Source organism: Schistocerca nitens, chromosome 3, assembly GCF_023898315.1.
Source record: "Schistocerca nitens isolate TAMUIC-IGC-003100 chromosome 3, iqSchNite1.1, whole genome shotgun sequence".
NCBI lineage: Eukaryota > Metazoa > Arthropoda > Insecta > Orthoptera > Acrididae > Schistocerca > Schistocerca nitens.
In genome coordinates, this window is record NC_064616.1 from 848,898,734 (window position 1) to 848,912,462 (window position 13,729).

Here is a 13,729-nt window from a genome sequence, read left to right on the forward strand (position 1 = left end):
TACCTGGAGCCAAGCTGTAGCAATTCTGGACGTGTGAGGTCTTGCATTGTCCTGCTGGAATTCCCAAGTCCGTCAGAATGCACAATGGACATGAATGGATGCATGTGATCAGACAGGATGCTTACGTACCTGTCACTTGTCAGAGTCGTATCTAGACGTATCAGGGGACCCATATCACTCCAACTGCACATTTCCCACACCATTACAGAGCCTCCACCAGCTTGAACAGTCTCTGATCACATGCAGGGTCCATAGATTCAAGATGTTGTCTCCATACCTATACACGTCCATCCGCTCGATACAATCTGAAATGAGACTCGTCCGACCAGGCAACATGTTCCAGTCAACAGTCCAATTTCGCTGTCGACGGGTTCAGGGGAGGCGTAAAGCTTTGTGTCGTGCAGTCATCAAGGGTACATGAGTAGGCCTTCGGGCCCGAAAGCTCATATCGATGATGTTTCGTTGAAAGGTTCGGAAGCTGACACTTATTGATGGCCCAGCACTGAAATCTGCAACAATTTGCGGAAGGGCTGCTCTTCTATCACGTTGAACGATTCTCTTCAGTCGTCGTTGGTCCCGTTCTTGCAAGTTCTTTTTCTGGCCGCAGCTATGTCGGAGATTTGAGGTTTTACCGAATTCCTGATATTCATGGTACACTCGTGAAATGGTCTTAAGGGAAAATCCCCACTTCATCGCTACCCCGACTATAACACCAGTTTCAAACTCACTTAATCTTGGTAACCTGGCATTGTAGCAGCAGTAACTGATTTAACAACTGCGCCAGATACTTGTTTTATATAGACGTTGCCGACAGCAGCGCTTACCTGTTTACATATCTCTGTGTTTGAATACGCATGCCTATTCCAGTGGCTTTGGCCCTTCAGTGTATTACATTATTGTGGAAACTGTATACAAGACTTGGTGTAATAACGACGAATACTTAGTGTAGTTCGGGGATAAACTATGTGATCAGAAGTATCCGGTTACCTATTGGGGGACACTAACATGGCGTGCGTCACCCTTCGCGTTCATGGCGGCTTGAACTCTTCTGGGGAGTCTTTCAATGAGGTTCCTGAATGTCTGTGGAGTAATGGCAGCCCATTACTCAAGGGCCGAAACCAGGGAAGGTAGTGATGTTAGACGCTAGGGTCTATAGGGAAGGCGACGTTCTAACTGATCCCAAAGATGTTTCATTGTGTTCACGTCGGGTCTCTGGCCAGGCAATGCCATTTCAGGAATGTTACTGACCACAAGCCACTGCCTCATAAAAGCTGCATTGTGACCGGGTGCACTGTCGTACTGATATAAAGAGTCATCGTCTCCGAAGTTTTCCTGTTCTGCATGCAGTACACAATATTGTAAAATGTGTCCCTATCCTTCCGTACTTAACGTTTTCTTAACCGAGAAAAGAGGACCACAATCTAATGACGAAGCACACTCCCATATGATAACACCACCTCCAGGGTACTTAACTGTCGACACTACAAATAATGGCAAGTAGCGTTCTCCAGGCATTCCTCAAACTCAAACCCTTCCATCGGATTGACACAGAATAGCGTGATTCATCACTCCAAATCACTCGTTTACAATCATCTACTGTCCATTGTCACCGCACTTTACACCACCTCAAACGTCCTCACCATTGTTGGCTATTGTAGCTTATGAGGACTTGCTAGACCAATACATCCCATTGCCGCTCGTAGTAGCCGCGTGGTTTGAGGCGCTATGTTACGGTTTACGCGGACCCTGCCGCCGGAGGTTCGAGTCTTCCTTCGGGCATGGATGTGCGTGTTATCCTTAGCATAAGTTAGTTTATTTCTTTTTAATTCTCTAAGCACAAGCAGTGTGCTAACTGGACTGCTGGTAGCAGTTTGAAACTCTCATGTGATTCCATCCCCCGATATCATGCGATTTTTTACACCCAATCTCTGAAATTCTCGACGCTCACTGTCCGTTAGTACGCAAGGTCAGCCTGGACTCTCTTTCAGCGTTGCTCCTTTGCGTTTCCACCTCACAATCATATTAGTAAGAGTCGACTTGGGCAGCTTTAGACGGATTTAAATGTCCCTAATGGATTCATTACTCAGGTGACGACCAACCTGTGTTCCACGGGCGAAGTCATTGACGTCTCCTGACCAACCAATTCTTTAATTACTGCTTCTGTACTGAAATGATAATACTCCCCACCTCTTTTCAAAATGGCTCTGAGCACTATGGGACTCAACTGCTGAGGTCATTAGTCCCCTAGAACTTAGAACTAGTTAAACCTAACTAACCTAAGGACATCACAAACATCCATGCCCGAGGCAGGATTCGAACCTGCGACCGTAGTGGTCTCGCGGTTCCAGACTGCAGCGCCTTTAACCGCACGGCCACTTCGGCCGGCTCACCTCTTTTCATACTGGTGGGGCTGCCTCTCGTGATACCTGGTGGTCAATTTCGCATTACATTGGAGTGTCCGGATACTTTAGATCAGATATTGTATTTTTGCTACTAAAACCTGTGTCCTTTAGTTGAGCTGACGATTATCTTGAACCGAGACTTTTACTTGGAGGTCCTGGACAGTGACATTCTGATATTTTACCTTATATTAACGACAACCTCTGAGATAACAGTTGTGAACACCACACTGCTAAAACTGTGACTCTGACTGTGTGGCAACAAAAGTCCTACATGTGGACCGGCACGTAGGGTTATCCAATGCGAACGCCATCGAGAAAAGGACAGTCTTCAAGAATGGCAATATTGCGTCCCAGCACATGTGGCGCCTTTCACCAATGTAGAGCTGGTATTACCTCTGGGGCGCAATCTACATTGGCTACATCGGGGTGCTTTTCTGAAATATGATTCACCCGCCACAACATTTATAACGGAGATGAAGTGGAGAAAGAATCTCCTTGGATGATTAGGAATTTGGTAATGTCAGTATTGTTGACTATAAAGGAGTAGTGCTGCAGACAGATTCTGTAGGAGTTGCAAGTTATTACTTTGATGTAACCCTTTTATTGAGCTGTACCAGTGGTTCCGTGTCACTCCACCTGGACACACCCCACACCATTACAGAGCCTCCACCAGCTTTTACAGTCCGCTGCTAACATGCAGGGGCCGGCCGCGGTGGTCTCGCGGTTCTAGGTGCGCAGTCCGGAACCGTGCGACTGCTACGGTCGCAGGTTCGAATCCTGCCTCGGGCATGGATGTGTGTGTTGTCCTTAGGTTAGTTAGGTTTAAGTAGTTCTAAGTTCTAGGGGACTGATGACCACAGCAGTTGAGTCCCATAGTGCTCAGAGCCATTTGAACCATTTTAACATGCAGGGTCCATGGATTCATGACGTTGTCTCCATACCCGCACACGTCCATCCGCTCGATACAATTTGAAACGAGACTCATCAGACCAGGCAACATGTTTCCTGTCATCGGTGTTGACAGACCCAGGTGAGGCGTAAAGCTTTGTGTCGTGCAGTCATCAAAGGCACACTAGTGGGCCTCCGTCTCCGAGATCCCATATCGATGATGTTTCGTTGAATGGTTCGCACACTGACACTTGTTGATGGCCCAGCACTGAAATCTGCAATAGTCTGTGGACGTCCCGTTGTTGCAGGTTCTTTTTCCGACCGCAGCGATGTCGGAGATTTTGATGTTTTACCGGATTCTTGATATTCACGTTACACTCGTGAAATGGTTGTACGCGAAAATAATACTTCATCGCTACCTCGGAGATGCTCTGTCCCATCAATCGTGTGATGACTGTAACACCTCTTTCAAATTCACTGAAATCTTGATAACATGCCATTGTAGCAGCAGTAACGGGTCGAACATCTGCGCCAGACACTTTTTGTCTTATATGGGAGTTGCCGACTGCGGCGCCATATTCTATCTGTTAACATATCTCTGTATTTGAATACGCATGCCTATACCAGTTTCTTTGGCGCTGTAGTGTATAACTTGGTCCTCTCACTTAACAAAATCCTGAAGCATTACTCGTCGAGACAGAGATCGGCATTCTCTGTTCAATACAATCACAAGAAATGTAGAACAACTTATCTCGCGGTAGTTATGTGTACCAGAGTCTTTCCAGTGGCTTCTCGTGGCTGAAGAAAACAAGTCTCCACCGTGCCTGTAGCGGCGTCGCCGCTCCGTACGCTGACTGCTCTGTACTGCAACTAATTAGCGAACACTCTCCTTTTATATCCGTCATTATGGATCTGGTTGCACACCTTTTTCCCGTGTGACCGGATACTGTCTGGCTTAATCCACTAAGAAGTGTCCATCACGTACATTGATGCTATATTGCTCAGTTGGACACACTATTTGGGAGAATTCAATATACATGTGACTGCCTTAATGTTAGACTAATTCTGTTGTGGTATATTATGTGCGTCAGTGGGATATTTCGTCCATCTTACTTGACCTTGTTCTCTCAGTGTCTTGGCGCCTTCTCTAGTGTCTGTGTGCTAACTAGTTACCTAAGTGACGAGTGGCCTCCATTTAAAGTGGCGTTATCTCCTCCAAATATTCTGTCAGCTGTCCTATTTGACATGTACTCTGGCGCGGCAAGGCACCTACACCATACTCAAGTAATTCTCGTGTTTGATATGAGCGTCAGTTAAGTTTCTAAATCGTGTAAGGTCACGACAACTCCGCGCACGATGACATTAATGCCCACAGTCCAAAATGCCGTTAATACAAAATCGATTTTTACCATGTCTATATGGCTTTTATAAAAAAAATTACGTGAGTTTTCATGAAAGAGAAACATCTGATCCTCTAACACATTTTAATGTCTATTCTTTATTGCTACTCCATCATCCGTCTCTCTTAAATACCTTTCGTAGATGACCATATCGCCATCTCTTTCCGTTATTCTTAAGGGTATTCTATTTATTTCTGGGGTTTGCACTAATGTCGCCCTTACAGAAATTGAACGAAAGCAGTTCCTTGCTCCATTTTCATCAAATAGTTTTATGTACAAATACTTACAACAATTACTTTTCCTCAGGGTAGAAATAAAATAATAAAAATAATTAAAATTATGCTTGAGTAAGTGGCAATGGAATAAGTTTGGACCGACTTTTCCCGTTCTGATTCGAGTTATTCTTTATCTATGAAGCTTTTGAATGGCTTCCGCTTTGGAAATTTCGTAAAGCCACCAGATAGTTCTTAAACTAGTCCATAGACTTCTTTCTAAGGAAATCATTTTCTTTACGCAATTATTAGGGATACGACCTTCCTGTAACAATGTCATTTCATAATCTTCTTGGCTGTACACTGATCTTAACCTAAGGATTTGTTTACAGATACTCACTTGCTTGTCCATTTCTTTACATTTCAGTAGATTCAGTGAGAGTTTAGCATACAGTTTCTTGGGACGATATTAAATACTCCTTCGCTGGTTGTATATGTGCACATTGGTCTGTACCAGAACTTAATTTAATGGGTAACAGCAACATTTTATACAGAGTGAATTCTTTGTTTTCAATTAGAGGTATAGCAGTGACATAACCTATTGCATCGTTGGTTACGAGAATATCAAGCTCCATGACTTTTAATAATATGTAGCCATTCTCTTCTAGTATGGGTACTTAAAAACGTTCTAGTGGTTGAGGGCACCATGATGAATCTGTAATGGAAATCCTGATCTTAATTATCTTGAAAATAAGGTTTCAGTCTATTGGCATGCACATTCTACTCTTGCCTTCTCTTCAACTCTTACTGCATTCGGCAATTTTACTTCTATTACTTCATATGGGCATCTAAACTGAGACACAAACTGGCGTTTTGGTCTTACCCTGTTCAGATTTATTCCGTTGGCTTTCATCACACGATTGTATGTACCCCTCCACATCTCTTTTCATTCCTTTCTACGTATTACATCATTTTATACGCCCCAGAGTTTGGTGGATCCCTTGATGTCCACCTTGTTGATTGTCATTCAGTTTTTTCAACATTTCGGCCTTCTATTCCATAAACTCTACGCTGTCTTTGCCTAGCTCGTTATTCTCGGTTATCATTCTTATTGGCACTTCGTTTTCTCTCACATGTGACTCTCGATTAAGTTGTGCATTTTTCTTAGTGTATCTGCATTTGAATTTAATTGTCCGGACTTATATATGACATCATAGGAATATAATAAAAATTTCAGTCTCCATTTTAATAAATACAATGATGGAGCTTAACACTAAAAATCCACGTTAATGGTTTGTGAACTGTAACTATTGTAAAGTTTCTTCCACACACACATGATCGGAATTGTTTTGTTGTCCACACTAAAGCTAAACACTTTAGTTTTGTTGCTAAATAATTTCTCTCTGTCTTATTCTGTGACCCGGAAGCGTATGCTATTGGTAAGTTGCTTCCAAACTTACCTTTTGATAATACTGTGACTATCGCGGTTCCGCTAGCACCAGAGGTAATAATAAATGATGAGTGATAATAGATGATAAATGATAATAAATAAAGAATAAGTCAGGGTACTGCAAAAGGGAGGACTGATTAATTTTGTTTTTAATTCCTCAAATACTTCGCTGTCTTCCCCATCCATACTTTTCATTGTCCTTTAGCAACTAATGCAAAGGAGTTGAAATTTTTCTGAAATCCTTTATAGGCTTGCGATAGTATCCTACCAGCCCGAGATATCCTTTTAATTTTTTCTTTGTCATTGGCACTGGGAATTTCTTCACCATTTCTAATTTCGCTCGTCCGGCTGCACTCCATTATCTGTTATTTTATGTCCCAAAAATATCATTTTCTTCCTTAAAAATTCGCATTTGTCTTACTGGAAATTCTGTATGTGTTTCCTTAGGCGGTCAAAGATCTCTCTTAGTTTATCATTGTGTTCACGCTACCTGCTTCCACAGCAGATGACGTTATCGAGATATGCTAAGCATTTTGTTCCTTGCAATCCTGTCAGCGCGTTATTCGTTAGTCTCTGGAACGTACTAGGTGCCCTCTTAATCTCACACGCATCCTCTTGCACTCTTGGTACTGATAGCGATAAACGTTGTTGTCTCCCTGTCTTGTGGATCTATTAATATCTGATGGTATCCACTTGCTAAATTCATTGCGGAAAAATGCTTGAATTTTACCAGTTGGTCCAGAATTTTCGATATCTCTGGATTGGGAATGCCTCCCCTACTGAAATCTTGTTTACCTCCATCTACATCTACATCATACTCCGCAAGCCACCTAATGGTGTCTGGCGGAGGGTACTTTCGGTACCACTATCTGATCCCTCCAACCCTGTTCCACTCGCGAATAGTGCATGGGAAGAATGATTGTCGGTAAGCCTCTGTATTGGCTCTAATATCTCGAATTTTCTCCTCGTGGTCGATACGCGAGATGTATGTGGGGGAAGTAATATGGTGTTTGACCTCACCTGAAAAGTGCTGTCCCGAAATTTCAATAGTAAATCTCTCCGTGATGCACAGCGTCTCTCTTGTAACGTCTGCCAGTGGAGTTTGTTTAGCATCTCCGTAACCGTCTCTCGTCAGCTATACGATCCCGTGACGAAACGCGCCGCTCTTCGTTGGATCTTCTCTATCTCCTCTACTAGCCCTACCTGATAGGGATCTCAGATAGACGAACAATACTCAAGAATCGGGCGAACAAGCGCCTTATAAGCCAATTCCTTCGTGGATGAGCTACATTTTCTTAAGATTCTTCCGAAGAATCTGAGTCTTGTGTCTGCTTTTTCCACCCTCTGCCTTATATGGCCATTCCACTTAAGGTTGCTCTGGATAGTTACGCCTAGATATTTTACTGCAGACGCTGTCTCCAGCTGTTGGTCGTTAATAGTGTACCTGTACAGTAGTGGATTTCTTTTCCTATGTATGCGCAATATGTTGCATTTATTTACGTTCAGTGTCAACTGCCAGAGTCTGCACCATTCATAAAATCTCTGCAGGTCGTTCTGCAAATTACTATTATCTTCTGGCATTGCTACTTTGGTATAAACAACTGAATCATCTGCGAATAGCCTTAAAGAGCATCCGACGCTTTCTACTAGATCATTTATATATATTGCGAACAGCAACGGTCCTATCACATATCCCTGTGGTACTCCGGATATTACCTTTACATCTATCGATTAAGTTCCGTTAGGAGCGACGTGTTGAGTTCTGTCCACAAGAAAGTCTTGAATCTAATCGCAGGTCTGCTCCGATACTTTGTAAGCTCGTATTTTTCTCATTAAACGGCAATGAGGGACGGCGTCAAATGCCTTACGGAAATCAAGAAACACGGCATCAGCCTGAGCGCCGTTGTCTACTGCGCTGTGGATCTCATGGAGGAACAGAGCGAGCTGAGTTTCGCAGGATCTCTGTCTGCGGAATCCATGTTGATTTTTATAGAGGAGCTGTTCATTTTCCAAGAACGTCATAATTCTTGAGCATAGAACATGTTCCATATTTCTACAACAGATTGACGTCAACGATATAGGTCTATAATTGTGTGGATCGGTCTTATGGCCTCTCTTAAAAACGGGAATGACCTGCGCTTTTTTCCAGTCCTTAGGTACCTCTCGTTGCCCATACGATCTATGATACATTACTGCTAGATGGGGAGCAAGTCCTTTCACATAATTATAGAATCTTATAGGTATCTCATCTGGTCCTGAAGCCTTTCCACTACTAAGCGATTGAAGCTGCTTTTCAGTTCCGCGATCGGTTATCTCGATATCTGTCATTTCGACGTTGGCGCGACGATTGAAACACGGACAGTGTTACCTTCTTTGGCGGTGAAACAACTTCGGAAGATCGAGTTCAGTATTTCGGCCTTCTCTCTGTTATCTTCCGTTTCTGTGCCGGTATGGTCGCTGAGAGAATGAACAGGTGGTTTTGACCCACTTGCTGATTTTACATACGACCAAAATCTCTTAGGGTTTTTACTCAGGTCGGTTGACAACGTCTTACTTTTGGAATCACTGAACGCTTCTCTCATTGTTCTCCTTACGCTCATTTTCGCTTCGCTCAGCTTTTGTTTGTCAGTTATTTTTTACTTCTCTTGAATCTGAGATGAAGATCTCTTTGTTTACGTAGCGCCTTTATAACATGGCTATTAAACCATGGTGGATCTTTCCCATCCCTTAATACCTTACTCGGAACATACTTGTCTAGGGCATATTGAACGATGCCTTTGAATTTTTTCCACTTGTTCTCCACATCTTCGTCCCCCTCACACAATATTTGATGCTGACTGCTCAGATATTCTGAAATTTGTATCCTGTCATCCTTGCTGAGCAAATATATCTTCCTACCTGTCTTAACATTCTCTGTAGGGCCCGTCGTCATATATGCTGTCACAGCCTTATGATCACTAATACCTTCCTCTACGTTAACTGATTCGATAAGTTCAGGTCTGTTTTTTGCCAGGAGGTCTAAGACGTTCCCCTCACGAGTTGGTTCTCTAACTATCTGCTCAACGTAATTTTCGCACAAGACATCCAGAACAATGCCACACGATTCCCTGTCTCTGGCACCAGTTTTGATGGCATAACACTCCCAATATATACATGGCAAGTTGAAGTTACTCCCTATTACAACGGAATGAACAGGAAAATTACTAATGATATTTGCAAGCTCTGTCTGAAGCGCTCTACAACTACAGATCCTGACCCAGGTGGTCTATAAAGCATCCGACTACCATTTTTGACCGTTCTTCGATACTCAGTTTCGCCCACATTAATTCACATTCGGGATCCGTGATAACCTCGTTGGAATTTATCGAATTTTTTACTGCAATAAACACTCTGCCACCATTGGCGACTAACCTATCCTTACGATAAAAATTCCAGTCTGAACGTAGGATTTCGTTGTCATTGACGTCTGGCTTCAACCAGCTGTTCCCAATACTATCTGTGCATTATAACCTTCAATAAGCGATACTAATCCAGGGACCTTTCCTTGGATGCTCCTGCAGTTTACTAAAATCGTACAATTTTTTTCCATTTCTGATCTGCGAGCACCTATATTCTCTGAGGTCGCTGTGGTTGATTTGACAGGCAATTCGTATTTGCTCCCAAGGGAGGGGCCCTCTAACCTAAAAAAGCCCCTTGTGCACGCCACACGTACTCCACTACTCTAGTAGCCTCTTTCTGATTGTAGTGCACGCATGACCTATTAAGGGAAACCCTATAATTTGCCACCCAATAGCAGAGGTCGAGAAATTCGCATCCAATACCGTCGCAGAGCCGTCCGAGTCTCTGGGTTAGACCTTCCACTCTGCTCCAAACCAGAGGACCGCTATCAATCCTGGGTACGATGCTACAAATAGACAGCTGAGCCTGCATACCAGCGTGAGTTACTAGTTGCCTTCACCAAATCAGCCAGCCGCCGAAAGGAGCCGAGGATGGCCTCAGAACGCAAGCGGCAGGCGTCATTCGTGCCGACATGTGCCACTACATGCAGCCGGTTGCACCCAGTGCGCTGGATAGCCACCGGCAGGGCCTCCTCAACATCACGGATGAGACCTCAAGGCAAACATACTGAATGCACACTGGAATTCTTTCTCGCCTTGCTTGCTATCTCGCTGAGTGGCTCCATTACCAACATTGGAGCTCCCAATGACTAGCATACCCACCCTCTGTACTTGTCCAGACTGGGCTGGAAAATCGACCGCAGGCCCAACAGGAGAGGCATCCCGCGCTGGCTCAGAGTTATCATCAACACTGGGAAACACCTCGTACCTGTTGCTAAGACGTAGGGAGACAGCCGCTCGGCCTGCTCCCTCTAAAGCCTGCCGCCCTGTGGCACGCGAACCCATTACTGTCTGCCACCCGCTCTGGAGTGAGGACGGACCGGTCAGATGTTGCGTATCGGAAGCCGCAGTGACGTCCGGCCAACCAGGGGATTTCAGTGACACCAAAGGTGTCGAGGGTCTCGTCACTGGCGCCCCAACGTCTCCGTAACTTCGAGCATTAGCTAGAAGCTTGTCGACGGTAGCCAACGCAGCTTCCAGCTGTTGACGTACAGCAGCCAACTCTCTTTGTGTCCGCTCACAACAAGCACTGTCCCTGGCCATACCGTACGGTGTATAAAATACATGTAAGGTCATAAATGGTGCTACTGCGTTTGAAAACTGAGTTTCAAAATATACCAAAGAAGAATAAAGTAACAAGAAAAGTTGGTGTACAGATTTCTCACTGAACACTGAGACCGCAAACTATCAAACAGAAATAAATTCCTCTACACGGAAAATTTACACTAGGAAGCTGCCCTACACAAGGATATTCACAAGACTTACACAAAAAACAAAAACTACGATTAATTTTCTAACCGCTAGACTACACACTAAAATACACACGTACAGTTCACTTCTTTGCAGAAGCACGTGATCAAGAAACAAAGACTAAATTAATTTACTGTTTATCACACAAGTGCTGCTGCTGCTCTGCTGTGCGTCCTCTCGAAAAAAAAAATGGTTCAAATTGCTCCAAGCACTATGGGATAAGCACTATGGGACTTCACATTTGAGGTCATCAGTCCCCTAGACTCAGAACTACTTAAACCTAACTAACCTATGGACATTACACGCATCCATGCCCGAGGCAGGATTCGAACCTGCGATCGTAGCGGTCGCGCGGTTCCGGATTGAAGCGCCTAGAATCGCTCGGCCACCACGGCTCGGCGGCTGCCGCTACACTGATACTATAATCGGTCACCACCCTATAATTCGGTTTTCCACTGGCATCTACTTTCTTCGGAATTAATATAGATGCGTTCCAGGGACTTTGGCTTTCGATTATAATATCATCAGCCACCATTTTTTTTTCTATATTCTCCCTTAAGATCTGTCTCTTTGAATCTGGTAACCTATAGAACCACACATTCACTACTTTGCCGTTGTGTTGAGGTGATATTGGGAGAGAGTGTTCACTATCTCTGGCAACTTTTCACCCTTTTCACCCCTTTTAAGTGAAACACATCGCAATATGTACTACACAATTTCTCTAACCCTTGATTCTCCTTCTCGTTTAAATGTTCCGTTCGCAACGCGTCACTGACCTGCGCTGAGCGAATTTTGTAATATTGTGCCCGTTTTGGCATTTCTCTCCTTATGGTTGATTCTCTGAAAAGGATTTCATTGATTAACCACACAGAACTAACCGTTGCACTCGACCTATTCGTGTTTACCAGACTGATAAGGCATTTTCCCTGTATGTTTCATACTAATGCTTCCGCTATACAGCCTTCATTACTTTCTGCTTCGGAAATATTACTTCTTTGCCTTCCGGAATACTGTCGTGGCCTCCTAATCTGATTCTCATTACTTTTTCTTCCCTCGGTCCTATCGTTTGTCTGCGATCGCGACTTTCACATTTTGACGTGCGTCCTTCTTGGTGCCCTCCCTTCACTGGTTGATTGTTTTCTTCCTTATTTCCCAACACAGATCTTTGTCCTTTTAAATTTCCGTGCCGTTGTTTCTGTTCATGTAACTCCGTTGTCAAATCCTTATCTGACTGAGTAATTACCTATGTTCCTATCAGTCGCTGTGGTCCTTCCCTTCGGGTACTGTCTTTAATTCGGTGTCATACCTATTCACATTTAATGGTATATTGCGATAATTAGTAATAGCTCCTTGTTTTAGTAGGAAATCCCTGTTTATAAGAAGTGATATGGGACATATGTTCCATTTCGTAACACGTGAAACATGTGTTCTCCTAATACATTTCCAGATATCTGTAAGTGCAGCTTCACTGTATCTAGTGTACTAATTTTGTCCTGTGTTACTTCTTTTAATCTTCGTACCTCTTCCCAATATATCAGTAGTTCAGTGCTGCTTCTTCTAGTAAACTGATGTGTGCTCCGATCTCTACTAAAAATTTCAGTTCCTTGCCAAATTCGTCGCACTTAGTCGTCATCACATCATATTCAGCCTTGCAGCCATTTATCCTCATCTTAGGTCATCGCGTGGTGGCTAAGCGTGATTTCAGACCGTACCAGCTGCTTAGTTTCCCTGTCATTCTCCTGGAATCTTTCCGTGTTTTTCTCGACGTTAGGACTCTGTATATCCGTATTTATTACAGATGTAACATCAGGGAGATCGACAGTCCTGTGCCCTATGGTCATACCTCTGGCATTTCGTACATATTATAATCTTGGTGCATTTGGCATCGGTACGCCCTTTCTCATCACAGTGATAATAAAAATTCTGAAATTGTCTAGCTTCCGCTACCTTGTTGGGCGTCTGCAAAACGTTACTTTGGGGTTCTTTCGGTAGCTTTTCGTTATATGTCCTATTTTCCCACAGTTATAACACTTCATACCTTTCGTTTCCTTATTAATTTTAGTTGGTTTCACTATTACCCTTACAGCCGGTTTCTTTTCTCTGCTGTTGTGCAGTTTTCGCAGACATGTGTAAATTAATATCTTCGATTCAACTGCGTACTGTCATTTGATTGCTTTCGTTTACCAACCCTTGAATGGAGCCTGCACGGCTAAGTGCACACACCAACTCAACCGCCCCCTTTATTTGTCCACGGGGAGTTGCTCTCGTCATGGCAACCTTGAACGATTTGGGTACCTCATATACCCCATTTCCCCATGAAGCTATTGATTCCCCAGAAAAGTATCTGGCTTGAAACATTCTAACTGCAACAATGATTTGTTTTCCATCATAATTTTCCTCTATGATACTTCTCACTTCCTGGCAGTTATTTGCGGCCGGCCGGTGTGGCCGAGCGGTTCTAGGAGCTTCGGTCTGGAACCGCGCGACCGCTAGGGTCGCAGGTTCGAAT

At 43.8% G+C, this 13,729-nt stretch overlaps 1 protein-coding gene across 1 annotated transcript in view; it reads left to right on the top strand.

The window, feature by feature from the left end:
* LOC126248873 (uncharacterized) overlaps positions 1-13,729 on the top strand; it is a 1,116,592-nt gene that overhangs the window by 649,318 nt on the left and 453,545 nt on the right. The window lies entirely within an intron of this gene.